Source organism: Vombatus ursinus, unplaced genomic scaffold (assembly GCF_900497805.2).
Source record: "Vombatus ursinus unplaced genomic scaffold, bare-nosed wombat genome assembly UNPS02014959.1, whole genome shotgun sequence".
Classification (NCBI taxonomy): domain Eukaryota; kingdom Metazoa; phylum Chordata; class Mammalia; order Diprotodontia; family Vombatidae; genus Vombatus; species Vombatus ursinus.
This window is the reverse complement of record NW_020954737.1, coordinates 8682475-8698944: the sequence shown is the minus strand read 5'-3', so window position 1 is coordinate 8698944 and position 16470 is coordinate 8682475. Positions and strand designations below refer to the sequence as shown.

Here is a 16470-nt window from a genome sequence, read left to right as displayed (position 1 = left end):
CTGGGCAAGTCACTCAACCCCAATTGCCTTGCCAAAAAAAAAATTAATGAAACAAAAAATTTAATGAAAAAAAATCCTCTTCCTCCTTTTTGGCAAGGAAGTATTATCTTTTCTGGGGGGGGGGGGGGGGCAATCAGGATTAAGTGATTTGCCCAGGGTCACTTCACTAGTAAGTGTCTGAGGCCACATTTAAACTCAGGTCCTGCTGACTTAAAGACCTGTGTAATATCCACTGTGCCACCTAGCTGCCCCAAAGTGTTCATTTTTCTATAGATATTTTAGGGTGTCAGGCCTTGTGTTTAGATAACATCATATGAGTTTTTCTCAGGATACATTCCAAATCTATTGTTCTATTTCTGTCATTCCACAAGTGTACATGAAGACTGGTTTGCAGAGGTGCTAATAGCTTTAAATATAGTCTTCCCATCGAATTCTGCTTTCAGAGTGCCAATGTCTTTTAACATATTCAGTCTCAGCGTGTCTTGCCTGGAGAATGCCGAAGCAGTCATAAGCAATACCTGTGGCCATTGGTTCCATCTGGCTAGTGGCTCAAAGCCTGAAACCTTCAGTCTCTTTTCCTCTACCTCCTCCTCCTTTCTTTTTTTCCTCACCATTTATTATCGATCACTACTTCCTAAGGGGGCAGAAGCAAACACCAAAGACTCTCCTTTCTATAGAATTCAGGAAAGGCATATAGTCTGAGCAGAAAACAAGGGAAGATTTTTGACTCCAAAACATTGGATTTGGATAGATAGAAATAAGTGCCAAGGGCATCACAGGCTATTCAAACAGGATGACCACAAGTAGAGAGGTGAGGATTAATATGTTAGGGGGATAGTGAGAAAAGGAGAAAGAAAGATTTATTTTGGGAAGTAGTGAGAGATAAAGTAGGGCAGTTAGGTGGCACAGGGGACAGAGCACTAGGCCTGGAGTCAGGAAGACCTGAATTCAACCTGGTCTCAGATGCTTCCTAGCTGTGTGACCTTGGATAAGGCACTTAACCCTATTTGCTTCAGTTGCCTCATTTGTAAAATGAGCTGGAGAAGGCAATGGCAAACCACTCTGGCATCTTTGCCAAGAAAAGCCCAAATGGGTTCAAGAAGAGTCGGAAATGACTAAAGAACAACGAAAGTGAGAAATACAACTTAACAAGTAGGGTGAGTCCAGGATATCTACAGATATCTTGCAAGTCAAGTTGTTTAGACTTGCTTTAGTAGATAACAGAGAATCACTGGAAAATTTTGAGCAAGGATATGACCTACTAAAAGTGATATTAACAAGACTAATATGGTGCTTGGTAAACTACGGAGTACTACATCAATTTAAATCAGAGTTATTTTAAAGGTCACCTTTGATGAGTATTTTAGGACTCCAGTTCTAAATTTGATTAAATTTCCATTTCCCATTTTGCTCAGGAACACAATCCCTTTCCCAACAATCTCCCTTCTCCTTAACCTTCAGGAACAAGGCAGTTTTGACAGATCCCGGGGGTGGAGGCTGGATTCCCCCAAACCAGAGAAGTTTCCCTTTTTTTATTCTTTTCTTCCCTTTTTTCAGAATTACACTTTGCAGAGTAAGTAAGACAACAGGAAGTTCCAGGGCTTCCTCTCCCGAGTATTCAACCACCATAATGTGCTTACCACAATGATAACAGTAGGGGAAGAGAAAAAAACACACCCACCACACCCGGAAAACATGACCCTTTTCTTGACTCTTCCTCCCACCCTCCCTACCAGTTTCATATCCCCTCTTCTGCCTGAGGCCTTGATGCAGGGGTGTTCAGGCCAATTAAGGCAACCTCAGCCCTTGGATCAGATGTGTCAAGGGTGTGTGGGAGCCAGCTTGGACCAGAGAAGCAATTGCTAAATTTTCAATGTGAGCATTTACACCTCAGAAACTGGCAAACACTACGAATCAGGGCTTGATTTGTTGTTTTGTTGATTGTCCAGACTCAAGAAAAGATTAATAATGAAGATTAATCTTAAGTGTGTCCTGAACACATTTTTTCCAGAAAGCCTTTTGTTAAGCACTTACCAAAACACCGAGATGTGCGTTTCTCCCTGACAATACCATTTTCCTAACTGCATGTATCACCCTCATGAAATCAGAATTTATATAATACTCCCTCTTAACAGGGAATGTACTCAGAATATCACTCCAAATAGGAAAATTTGCAAATACTGTGATATACTTTATGTCTATCCTCAAGGAACCACATTTATCAATTCATTGAGCTCTGTATAGTCAGTAGAGTGAAACTGGACTTGTACTTTCTCTCCCTTTTTGCCTAGACCTTCTAGCAACAAAAAATTGTATTTCTTGGGAAGGAAAACGATTACAGAATCCCTAAACTAGAATTACATATCCAGTGCAGTCTTCTGGCCCCTACACTCTCACAGATGGCTGATTTTAAACTAAATTGAACTTCACGTAAAGTCCTAAGGACCTCTATCTAAATTATTAAACTGCCAAAATGGGTTTCTCAGATTCATATAGAATCCCATGTGAACGCAATCTAGTAGAGTAGTAAAAGCAATAGATTTGAAATTGTTGTAATTGGTATAATTACCACCACTACTACATACTGGGTAATTATGAGACAAATAATTTTGAGCCTTCTCTTTCCCATCTGTAAAATGGGGATAACAACAGCATAGAGTTGGTGTGGGCTTTATTATACTTGCCCAAATCACATAAGACGGAAGCACCCATATGGCAAATGGCAGGGCTCAAATTCTGGGAGAAGACATCCTGCTCCCCTACAACATACTGGGGAGCAGTCTCTTTCCATTGGCTTCCTAGTTTGTACAGGCTCTATCTTTGGAAAGAGTAGCTCTCTGTTTCTCGAGTGGTAAGGAAGGTCCTATTCAACCATAGGTGCCCATATGGCACCACGATCTAAGCCATATATTGAATTCTAGTGGTAATACGGAGCTGCTGGAGTTTATTGTATCAGTCAGTCAATAAATGTTTATTAAATGCCTACTATGTGCCAGACACTGTACTAAGCTCTGGGGATATAAAAAGGGGCAAAAGACAGTCCCTCCCTCAAGGGCTCACAGTCTAATAGGGGAGACAATAAGCAAACAAATATGTAAAAAATTATATTAAAGATAAATAGGAAATAATTAAGAGAAGGAAGTCACTAAAATTAAAAGGGGTTGGGAAAGGCTTCCTGTAAAATATGAGATTTTAATTGAGATTTAAAGAAAGCCAGGGAAGCAAGTAGGAATAGATGAGAAGAGAGTAAGGGGGTGACATGGTTAGACCCATGTTTTAAGAAGATCACTTTGGCAGCTGGAGTGGGGAGAGATTTGTGGCAGGGAGACCAACCAGCAGGTTACTGCAATAATCCAGGTGTGAGGTGATGAGGGCCTGATCAACATGCCTTAGCAACAGACTGGATTGGGGGAAGGGGGAGAGAAAGTGAGCAGGAGAGGATGATACCTAAGTTGCAAGCCTAGGTGACTAGAAGGATGGTGGTACCCTTGATAGTAATAGGGAAATGAGAAAGAGAAGCTGGTTAGGGAGGAGAAACAATGAATTCCCTTTCAGAAATGTTGAATTTAAGTTGTCTATAGGACATCTATTTTGAAATGTCGAGTAGGCAGTTGGAGATTCAAGCCTGGTGGTCCAGAGAGAAATTAGGACTAGATGAGTGGATTTTGAGAATCACCAGCATAGAGATGATAGATAATTGAAGCCGTGGAAGTTGATGAGATCAACAAATGAAATAGTATAAGGGGAGAAGAGGGGACAGGTTAGAGCCCTAGGTGATACCAACTGATTAATGGGCATGACCTAAATGAACTCTTGATTGTCTAATCTGCTTCACTGATCAACTTTTTTATTATTTTTATCCAGTACCAGACAGTGTCAATAATTTTGGGGGGAACTACAAGTTCATTGTTATTGCAAACTCCTTCTACCAACCCAGATAAGTTCCTGTTTTGCCACTTATAGTCTTAAAGAGTTGCATGAAGCACTAAGAGACTTGCCTAAGGTCACACAGCCAGTGGGTGACCTGAACCCAGGTCTTCCTGACTCCATGACAGACTCTCTATCCAGTATACTACATCTCAGTTTTGATCATTACTATTTATAATATAATCTGAGGTCAGATCATGGCTAACTACCTTCAGATTATTTCCCTACTCAATCAACAGCTCCCTATTGCTTTAAGTATCAAATATAATTCCTCCGTTTAGTCTCTAAAAACCCTCAAAACCTAATCCCTACTGGGCAGCTAGGTGGTACAGTGGATAGAGCACCAGCCTTGCAGTCAGGAGGATCTGAGTTCACATCCAGTCTCACACACTTGATACTTAATAGCTGTGTGACCCTGGGCAAGTCACTTAACCCCAACTGCCTCAGCAAAAAAACAACAACAACAACAACCTGGCCCCTACCTATCTTTCTGTCTTCAGTGGACATTATTCTCTTTCCCATCCTCTGTTGATTTTCAGTCATGTTTGACTGTTTGTGACCCCATTTGGGGTTTTCTTGGCAGAGATACTGGAGTAGTTTGTTATTTCCTTCTCCACCTCATTTTACAGATAAGGAAACTGAGTTAAGTGACTTGTCTAGGGTCACTTAGCTAGTAAGTGTCACAGGCCAGTGACTCCAGGCCCAGAACTCTATCCACTGCACCACCTAGCTGCCCACCCACACTGAAATCCAGTCCAAAAGGCCTTCTCTCTGTAACTCATACATGATACTCTACCTTCAATGTCTCCGCCGTTGCACTGGCCAATCCTCATGGCTAGGATGCATTCCCTCTCACCTAAGCCTCATATAATCCCTCTCTTTTTCCAAGATGAAGATGTAAGCTTTTCTTGACTCCCTATAAGTTAGTGCCCTCCACACTCTCCAACAATCTTGTTAATTTTATTTATATTTATTCTGCATATACTTTATGTGTACTTCTTGTCTCCACCTTCAGAATGTAAGTTAGGAGTGGGAATCAGTTAACTCTTGGTATTTATATCCCCAGTGCCTAGCAGTGCCTACCACAAAGTAAGAGTTGAATAAATACTCATTGATCGATCAATTCCTACTTTTTTTTCAACATTTCAATATTCATCAATGTTATTGATCCCTCCTGCTGGCATTTTAATTATTCTTTATGTTATCTGCCTTTTAATTTAGGAACAAAGATGCAGTTACATGCTAATTTTTGAATAATGAATTGGCAATACAATTCAAGTTCATTAAAACTAAGTTAGCCAAGAGGCAATATGGTATAGTGAAAAGCACAATGGCTGTGAAGTCAGGGGACCTGGGTTCAAATCCTGCCTCTGATACTTACCACCTTTTGTGAACATGAGCAAATCACTTAATTTTCCTTGGCCTCAGTTTCCTCATCTATAAAATGAAATGTTGTACTGGACTACTGAGCTCCCTTCCAACTCTCGATCTATTGTCTAATGAATGATATATAATGCACAGATTATAGCTAACAGAATCTCAATGCAAGAAGTCCTCTACAACATACTCTTGGAGTGATTCTCCAGTCTTCGTTCAAAGATTTTTAGAGAAGGGGACCCATGTTCACTGGAGCAGCATGCTCTACTTTTCTATCACTCTAATTGTTAGGAGATTTTCATTTACATCAATCCCAAATCTGTCTCATTGCATCTTCTACCCACCCACTGCTCCTAGTTCTGCTCTCTGGGGTGAATAAGAGTAAATCTAATTTTTTTTCCACATAACAGTCTTCAAGTACTTGCCAATCCATCCTTCATCCTGCTGCCAGGTTAATATTTTTTATGCATAGCTCATGGGGCAGCTAGGTGGCACAGTGCCAGCCCTAGAGTCAGGAAGACTCATCTTTCTGAGTTTAAATCCAGCCTCACTTACTAGCTGCGTGACCTTGAGCAAGTCACTTAACCCTGTTTGCCTCAGTTTCCTCATCTGCAAAATGGGCTAGAGAAGGAAATGGCAAACTACTGCAGTATCTTTGTCAAGAAAACCCCAAAATAAGGTCACAAAGGGTTGGATACAACTGAAACAACTAAACAACAAATATCCTGTATATAGCTTACTTTGTATATTCATTTGCATTTTATCTCCCCTTTATTAGATTGTAAGCTCCTTGATGGCAGGAACTATCTTGTGCCTCCTTTTGTATCTCAACTGCTTAGCACAGTGCTGGGCATATAGTAGGCATTTAATAAATGTTAGTTGATTGATTAATCACCTTGAATATATGTGCATATGAATAAATATTAACTTCATGCTATACATAATATATATATATATTTCTATTTGTACTTTTTGTCTCTTCTGTGAGAATGTAAGCTCATTCAGAAGAATGATTTTTCTCATTCTTTACATTTGTATCCCTAGCACCAAATACAGCACATGGTATGTAGTAGGCATGTGATAAATACTTGTTAATTGATTGGTGATGTCAACTGGACTGAACTGGCCTCTAACCTGTGTGTAGCCAGAGCTGAACAGAGCACACTAGAGAAAGGAAAGTCAGAAATCAAACAGAAATTTAATTTCAAAGTGAGGGAAATGGCTTGCAAGCAAGGAAACAAATTAGACACATGTGCTGGGATCCCATCTCTAGTAGGGGAACCCAAGGCAGTCTGGGGAGATCTCAATACTAATACCAATGGTTGCACAGTGAGCTGTAGCCCTGACAATGAGGGGTAACAGCAACAATGAAATAAGTTTGATTTATAGCATAACCAGAACACAGGTACTTGTCCGAGCTCAGAGAATACCTGGTGCTGGTCAAAACAATACAATAGTTATGTGATTTTGCCAGAGGGTGAGATCATCCAAAGGGTGAGTGCAAAGGATTGCTGTTATGTCAAGATCTGGGCACAACTTGCTTGCTGGGCCTTAGCTCTGGAAAACAGGGTGTCTTCTAGTATCTTGACAATGAATAAATGGTAAAAGTGTCACATACACTTGTACAACTGGGAAAATACTAACTTTACTTTTTGTCTCAATTTGAAAAAAACCTCTTCATCTGGTATATTTTAATAAAAAATGATCTAACCTCCATCCCATTAAAGAACCAAAAAACCAGACTTTTTTCCAGTCATACCCATAAAAACAGATGAATCTTTTTTGTGCTGATTTCAATTCTGGCTTCAAATTTTGTCTATCTTGAATCATGTTCATGAAAATCACAGTTTTATATGTAACAGATGTGATCCAGGTGAACCCTCTCCCATTAACTCTGGCTAGAGTTCAAACCATGGAACATGCTTGGTACCCTTACAATGCCACATGTGCTGTCCTTGTCTCTCCATTGACACATTTGCCTTGTCCCTTTTCAAGTGGACCCCTTGATAAATAAACATGTGCAACCAAAGGTTTCTGGTTTGGTTCCAGGTGCAACCTTTTCTTCACTTCCCTATTCTGTGTGGGAGTGGTGGGGTGCTTCATCAAAGATGCATCAGCAAGAATTGCTTACTGACTGAGAAAGAATCACCCTCTGTTAAATTTGAAAGGTTTGACCCTACCCCTTGGTGGTCTCTTCTGAAGATGTGCCATGTAACTTTCTTTCTGGGATTTTCCTTCCCCATCCCTGGTGAGTATTTCAGCTTCAAAGGAACTTAAGTACTACCTGAGCCTAGTTCTCAGGCCTCTGTCTATCTCTTCTGCTTTGTGTTTCTTTCTCTGAGAATAGATACCCGAATTGTGACACTTAGAGATGGACTTTGGATCATGGCTAACTCAGGAGATACTAGGCCCTTCAGTTGGTACTGTCTACACTATAAGAGATTCTATAATGATTGTTGGAGTAGAACATGACCAACAGGATGAGTAACCCAACCCTGACCTGGCTTGCCAAAAGACATGGACCTTCAAGTAGTTGTTTGAACAGTATGGTAACAAGGTGAAGGTGAAATGCTAATTCAGTGATCTCACAAAATGCTTCATGTTTTAAGTATTAATCTCCCAATAGAGAATGATAGCAATTCTAAGTTGCTGCTTTGTGTTTAAGTCTTTGTTACCTCATGCTTATAAGTCTTTTGTGTTTTAAATATTTCTTTTGTGTGGAGTAAATAAATAGCAGTCCTATACCTGATCTATGCACACTGAATACCTTTCTACTTTCCTTTGGGGAAACTTTAGACATGAGCCAAACTTCAGCTTTAAGTGAATCTCTGTGGAGCTCTAGGACATAGAAATAAAGAGCCAAAAAGTAGGAGAAAAATAGCCTGACCCTTCTCTTTAGAGACTATACTGTTACAGGATTGAGCCTGATCAGCATACTTGAACTTAAAGCTAGGGACCCCTGCAGAGACAGAGAGTAAGTGCCCCAACTCCTGAACTCAGCAGCAAGGTTGAATTGTTATATATAAAAATCATTTTTGTAAACAAAACAAAATTGTGTTCATTTAGCTTTTTAAAAATGTAGGTACTGGTGATTTCCTGTTAGTTTTTATTACAATATTGCTCCTCAATACCCAGCAGTAGACAAATAAAATGATTAGACTACATTTACCCTGGCATTGCTTTTCAATCGTAAAGATTTCTTGATGGAAGTGTTCCCAGTGCTTATCACTGAGAGCACACAGGTTTTCCAGGAAGAAGTCCAAATGTGAAACCCAGGAAAGAAATGAATCTTTAAGAAACACGTTAGATCACACAACTTTATAAAATTTAAGAACTTCATGAAAATTTGCTTTTTTAGTTTTCTGCCTTCCAGAAAAAAAAAAAAAGGTTTTGGTCACTTTAAAAAATAATTTCCATGTAATTCCTTCGATTTCATTAAACTCTTCTTTAAAATATGCATCTTTCATCACTTCCTCTACTTGAAGAACCACAAATTTTAATGTTGAAAACCACCTAAGCGCCAATGTCTGACAACAAACATATTTTATGCTCAATTCACAGGAATCAACAAATAACCCTTATTGATTTCTGCCTCGCTAATCCTTGAAAAGTTATTTTTTCAGATTAAGAAAACCTGAATCATTTTGATTTATCATTTTGACAAAAATTTTCACCAACCCAAGTTTAAGGTGTCATGGTGGTAACTTTTTTTCAGGACTAACAAGTGGTTGGTTTACCACATTTTTATTTCCTGAAATCAGTTCTTTTCTTTGAGGCTAGTGTTTCTTTTTTAAACATATTTGTGGGGGGGGGGTTATATATGCTATTCCATTCACAAAAAAGCATTAGTATGTAGTATATCCAAATTATAATCCAAATTTTAAAAAAGCAATCACTTTCAGATCCCCACAGAGATTCTAAAAATATGTTTCATATTCAATACTCCTCAGGAAAAGTTTCATGGTTCAGACATTATTTTGGATCTCTCTTGTAGGAAATGCTCCACTTTTAGCGTAGAAGATAAAATCTCAGCTTGATTTTGGGATGAATTAAGATTACAAACAAGGACATTTAGATAGGCCTGAATTATTAAATATGGATCTGAGGAGGAGATGAGGGTTACCACCTCTTATCCTGCCATGTTGAATGTTATCAGTATGATCAGGATTTTCAGATTTATCTTCTTCATCTAATTTCCAAGTTTCTTGTGGTTTCAGTATAGGTAGGTCTTCCCTGTTTAAAACAGGTCTTACAGCTGAGTAGATTTGGATATTGTATATATTTAGATTGGAGGCAATCCCTGATATATTTATTATCAAAAATAGCAACTTCTTGAATATTTTTCTCTAATTAATTAGAACTACCAAATGGCATGTGCATAGAGTCATATTTCGACCAGCTAGAAGACAAACACAAGCAGCACCAGCGCAGGTGAGGGACATAAGCCTTATCCTGATCACCGATCTTACAACCACAATTGAGTTCATAGGTCTTCTCAACTAGAGGAGTAAAGTTTCCTCTCTGAGGTTTAAAAGTGAATTTCCCACATATGTAAAAGAAGCTATTAGGATGACAGACATGTTTAGAAGGTATACTAAGAACATAAGATGCACACCATCTGCAAAGTATAAAACACTTGGGAAAGCAGGATCAGAAATAATAATGATATCTAATAAATGACACCTGGCACACATGACACAAGTCTGTTACGTATTCACCGTGTGACTAGACACATGGGAACATGGCCTAGTCTGTTCTGTAATGCTGCATATAAACTCAGACTTCATAAAGAATGCAAGAACTAGATAAATATATTAGTGACTTCTCACTCCACTACCCCCATCACTGTCCTCCTCAACCAAATCACATTTTATTATTACATCATACTGCATAATTTATATAAAAATTCATTGTCACTAAATAAAATTCCACTGGCATTTTAAATTTTTTCATTAAAAAATAACATAGGTAATGGGGATAATCAAAGAATCACTGCTGATCTATTGGTCTGAAGCACATTCTGGAGGTCTAACCATGGGCTTTCATCCCTTATTGAGGGCAGATACTTGAATAAAGGACCTATAGAACCAAAGGTTTCTGAATGCTCATCTTTACCTCCCCCATAGTAGATAGAGTAGGCAGTAACCTCTGTATCTAAGAGGATTGCAAGAATTGTCTACTCAGAAAACTCTAAAGGGAAAGATAACTTCTAATCCTGCTGTCTTCTTCTTCCCTTCTGATTATATGGCTATTATATGAGAAGAGAGGCAGAGGATTCTGAAAACCATTTAGAACTATGCCCAAAGGGCTATGAAACTGTGTGTACTCCTTGAACCCAATAACATCACTACTAAGTCTATACCACAAAGATATCAAAGAAAAAGAAAAGAACCAATATGTACAAAAATATTTATAGTAGCTGTTTTTATGGTGACAAAGAATTGGAAACTGAGGGGATGCCCATCAATTGGGGAATGGCTGAACAAGTTATGATATATGAATCTAATGGAATACTATTGTGCTGTAAGAATGATGAAAGGAATGGTTTCAGGAAAATGTGGAAGACATATGAACTGATATGAAGTGAAGTGAGCAGAACTAGGAAAACAATGTACACAGTAACAATAATATTATAAAGCAAATCAACTGTGAAAGACTTAGAAACTCTGATCAATATAGTGATCCATCATAATTCCAAAGGATTCCTGATGAAAAATGCCATCCACCTCCAGAAAGAGAATTGATAGACTCAGAATGTACTTTTTTCCCTCTTTCTTGCCTTTTTTTTTTTGTAAGGCAATTGGAGTTAAGTGACTTGCCCAGAGTCACACAACAGCTAGTGAGCGTTACGTGTCTGAGGCCAGATTTGAACTCAGGTTCTCCTGACTCCAGGGCGGATGCTCTATCCACTGTGCCACCTACCTGCCCCTTTTTCTTGCTTTTTTTTTCCAGAACATGGTCAATGTAGAAATATGTTTTGCATGACTTCATACATAAAAGTATCATGTTTTTTGCTTTCTCGATAGGTGGGGGAGGAATGGAGGAAAGAAAAAAATTTGGAACTGAAAATAAAAAACAAAATTTAAAAAAGAGAAAGAACAGAAGCAATGGGAATGAGACTCAGGTATCCTTAAAATAATATCATTGGACTAGACAGGATCTTGGGAACCACCTGGCCTAACCCATTCACTTTCTAGATAAAGAAGCTGGGGCCTAGAGAGCTGAAGTGCCTTGCCCAATGAGATTTGGGAGCAGATCTTAACAATAACACATCTCCAAAAAGAACTTTGAAATGTATAAACTGCTTTCTTCACAATAACTCCATAAAGTTGTACGTCAGTATTACTTTTCTCATGTTTTTGTTGTTGTTCAGTCATTTCAGTCATGTCTGATTCTTTGTGACCCCATTTAGTGTTTTCTTGTCAAAGATACTGGAATGGTTTGCCATTTCCTTCTCTAGCTCATGATGGAAATGAGGCAAATGGGGTTAAGTGACTTGCCTAGGGTCACACAGCTATTTTTGTCTAAGGTCAGATTTTAATTCAGGCCTTGCTGACTCAAGGTCCAGCACTCTATCCACTGTACCACCTTTTCTCACATTTCAGATGAGAAAATAACCTCCCAGAGAGTAAGTATAGAGACCAGGATTTGAACCCACCTCTTCAGACCCCAGGTCCAGCACTATTTCCCATACATGCTTCTTCCCCATTACTTCCCTACTAACCTACTCCAGGTCCTTAAAGACATCAGAACTCCAAATTTCTGATGAAGCTACTCTGACACTACCTCTAATGAGGCTACTCTGACACTGTCCTTAGGGGGAAGCTTACCTCTTCGGTTACTTTTTGCCATCTTCTGTCTTCATTTCTCCCGTCATGCACCATTTTCTTCTCTTCTATTTCTCATCAGCCTCTTGCCTTTCACCCTCCTTCTTGATGCCCTTTCCCCAAAAGGAAGAAAAAAAACAGGGGCCCCAACCAATCGTCAATGAGGAACTGCTTTTAATTTTCCCTGAAATCTTGTGATTACTGAGGCTGAGATATACATGTGCTGACTGGACATACTGAGAATGCAAGTCATTCTCCAGGGTGACTATGAGTTATGTTCCCCATCCTTCTGAGAATACCCACAAGCTGAAGAGAAAGGAGGAGGGAAAGTGGTGGTGATAATAGGTGTGAAGATTTGGGGATTTGCTGCTCAGAGAAGCTGTCTCTTTCCTGTTTCTCTCTACTCCTACTCCCTACTCACTCCCTCTGAGATGTCCTTCCCCAAATGCTATTATAATCATGGCTGGTCTGATAAGTAGATGGTCCCCTACAAGGTGTAGTATCTATAACCAAACTGTAACAATGCCTAAAATTTCCACCACTGGAGTCATTACTTTGGATTTGTAGGATAATAGATTTAGAACTGAAAGGGAACTAGACCAGCTCCCTAGAGAGGTGAAACACTTGCCTGAAACCTTTCTGATCCACTGAAGAAGCAATGTGGCATACTGGGAAAAAAGACTGAATTTAGAATCAGATCATGTCACTTATGATCTACCTGTGTGTCCCTGAGCAAGTCATTCAACCTCCATGGTCTTTGATTTCCCCACCTGTAAAATAAGGGTACTAGGCTGTATGAGCTCTGAGTTTCCTTACAGCTCTAAATTTATGATCCTATGAGCCCCTTCATTTTATATATGGGGAAAATGAGGACCAAAGGTTTGACCCAAGTTGTACATGTCATAAGCAGCAGAGCCAAAATTCAAACTTGGGTCTTCTAGACTCCAACTTTAGTACTCTTTTTTTTTTTTTTACTCATTAAGGAGTTATTTAAGAATTTATAGTGTAGAGTCCAGCGCTTCTTAAACTGTGGGTCGCAACCCCATATGGTCAGGACTCATAGTTTAAGAAGGGCTGAAGGGGTCACAAGTAGAAAAAGTCTAAGAAGCCCTGGTGTAGACCCCCTTAATTGTGAGCCACTGCATTATACCAAGCTGCCAAGTACGTAAGGACAAATTGAGTTGAGAAATTATTTGAATATAAAGGACCATGTTACACAATACCACATAATAAATTCCTTTCTGTCTAAATTTCCAATTAGAAAACTCAAATAGCCATATTTTTTTTCCTCTCTCAGTGCTCCATGATGATAATTCTCCAAAAAGACCTACTTCAATGCCTCTTTGTGGTGTTGAAACAACCCTGAGTTCTTGAAGCGGAACACAAGCCTTGGTAGGTTCTACTATGATTAAAAGGCTTCATAAATGACATCAGCAACAAACTGAACCTGCCTTGTAAAGGATAGCCTGACAAAGTACGGAGAGTTTCAGCACCACTTGGTGATGATAATTGTGATCACTCTATAAATGTAATTCTTGCTAACATTTACAAAGTGACTACTATGTGCCGGGCACTGTGTAAACATTTTACAAATATTTTTTTATTTGATCCTTGCAACAATCCTGGGAAGTAGGTGCTAATATTATTCCCATTTTACAGTTGAGGAAACTGGCAAACAGAGGTGAAGTGACTTGTCCAAGGTGCCGTAGGTATTATATAGGAGAGCTGGGATTTAGAAACAAATACTCTGACTCTAAATCCAGCATTCATTTCATGACACCTGAAACCTGAACCATTATGAACAGAAGGTAGTTTACTATTGTGATAAAGATTGATCCTGTATCATTTATTTATTGATCCTGCTTACAATTAATTAATTTTATCCTGTAACTGCTCATGGTTCTTTGTCTCTGAACTTAGTTCAGAATTCAGCTGGTCTATGATGGGTTAAGTTTAGACATCCAGCTCTCCTGCTAACCACTGATCTATTCTTGCCTCAAGGAATTTAGCTGACCTTGGGGCATGCGTGTGAATACAAAGGAGTAGGGTCTAATATTTTACCACCAAGCTATCCTTCAAGAATGTCTGGTTTGCTGTCCAAAAATCAGGCCCACTATCTTGCACCTACACTCAAACAATATCTCAAGAGAGAAGGAGGGGGTCATTGCTAGCCCCTCATTACCAAACTTCCAAACAATCATATTGTTCCCTGTGCCTCAGCTCTGTAGCCAATCATGTTTCCTTAACTCCATTATGTCATCTACCCTGTTCTGCACTCCCCAAAAATCTATAAAAGGGGAGATGTACACTTGATCTGAGTTTTTGGCATAAAAATGAAGTAATCCATTGACCCTTTTATCGGAAGGCAGTATGCCCCTGTTAATAAATGCTATCTTGCTCAGAGAATTGCCTCAAGTTTACCTCTTTGTTAAATTTCACCCACAACATTATAGCGTATTATAGTCAGGGCAGAATGAAATGCTATTGTTAAAGCTATGTTTGTAGCTAACATTCCATAAAAATGGAGTCTTTTTAGAATAGGATGGAAGCAGCATCTCTAGAACGTCTTTGCCAAAATGCACATGTTATGGTCCTAGATTCTAGGAGGTGTTGCCCCAGCCAGGGAAACAAGAAAACTGATAAGATTAACTAGCTTTTGCCTTCAAAGCAAAGTACAAAACCCTTAACGAAAGGGAGCTGTAAGTTTTAAAGGTGGAAGGAAGGAGTCAGAAAAATTCTGGAATTTGTGCACTATTTGACAACGGCAGGCCCAGGCAGGAAATTGCTATAAGAAGGGCACAGGGCATCTAGAAGATGGGGGAGGAGAGATGGGTCAGAGTGGAGAAGCAGAATTAAAAATGAAGGCAGAGAGACAATGAACACAAACTTTGCTTACCCCAAAATTTAACAAAGGTCATCCCTGATTATAATGAATGTAGGAAAATATAAACTCTTTGGGACTGGGGCTGTTTTTTATTTTATCTTTCTATCTCCTGTATCTAGCACAATCCTTGGCTATAGTTTACACACTATAGTAAACCCTTAATGAATGCTTGTTGAATTGAATTGAATTGAACTAGATGGAATGGAGGCTACACAGGGAAATTTCTAGCACTTTCAGCGTCTATTGGCCTTGCCAAAATGGTGTCATGTGTTTGGTCTCTTTAATTTGGCTAACAGAGAGTGATGAATTTAGAAGGTTGCTGGTACATTTTTGTTTAGCCCAATAACAGCAATTAGCTCACATACTAGACATGAAATTTCTTAGCTCTGCTGCTTCAGCATATAATCTGTTCGTGACTATTAGACCCCTCTTAACCTAAGGCCCCCCTAGGCCTTACCATCAGCCACACCAAAGCATTTTTAAGACTTTGGGACATTCACATCCTCTCTGCAGTTGAACTCTCATCTCTGTGTTGTCTCCTTCGGTTAGATTTTAATTCCTTTTTTCTAATTGTATCCCCAATGTATAGCACCATATTTGGCACAAAGTAAGCATTTACTAAAAGTTTTGTTTCATTTCTTCCCATCTGACCTGCTCCTTGCTTCCCTTTGAAGTGGTCACTTAGATCTGTTCCAACAACAAACGGTATGAACAACAATAATATATGTGCTACCCTTTCATATTAAAGAGTTTATTCCTGACCCAATAGTAGGAGGATGGGCACTTACTTGGAGGTTTTCTTTTTCTGTTGTAGCGATGGGTTTGAGTTCAGTCATTCCTATTCTGTTGCTCAGCTCCATGAACATAACCAAAGAAATGATATAAAAATAACAACCACACAGTAAGGGAGGACCATTTCTTTCAGTTAAATTTTATAAAAATTCTTTATGTGGCTCTATATTCATAATAATAAAAATAATATTGATAGTATCTGGGAATTCATATAGGGCTCTAGGGTTTACAAAGCATTTCACAAACATTGTTTTGTTTCATCCCCACAATAACCCTGTGAGGTAGGTACAATTGGTATGATTATTCTCATTTTTCAGAAAAGGAAACTGGCTCAGTTCATGGTCGCAGAGCTAGTAAGTACTAAAATCAGGCCAGATCTTCCTTACTCCAAGTCCAATGCCCTATCCACTGAACCATGTTGTTTGGAGGGATAAAGGAATGGAGACCATTTTCATCTTCGTCTATTCCCTAGTTATCTGGTTCATCATTTGTTTTTTGTTGTTGTTTTTATTGGTGTTCAGTCATTTTTCAGTTGTTTCTGACTCTCTGTGACTCCATTTGGGGTTTTCTTGACAAAGATAGATACTGGACTGGTTTGCCATTTGCTTTTTACAGATGAGGAAACTGAGGCAAGCAAGGTTACATGACTTGCCCAGGGTCACA

The 16470-nt window shown here is 39.0% G+C and overlaps 1 long non-coding RNA gene across 2 annotated transcripts in view; it reads right to left on the bottom strand.

Moving 5' to 3' along the window:
• LOC114030452 overlaps positions 1-16364 on the bottom strand; it is a 54787-nt gene extending 38423 nt beyond the window's left edge. For both annotated transcript variants that reach the window (XR_003567609.1, XR_003567608.1), the window contains exons 1-2: positions 15804-16364; positions 12135-12244 (exon numbers count right to left, since the gene is read on the bottom strand). This is a non-coding gene — a long non-coding RNA (uncharacterized LOC114030452). The remainder of the gene's footprint in view (positions 1-12134; positions 12245-15803) is intronic.
• Positions 16365-16470: the final 106 nt, after the last annotated feature.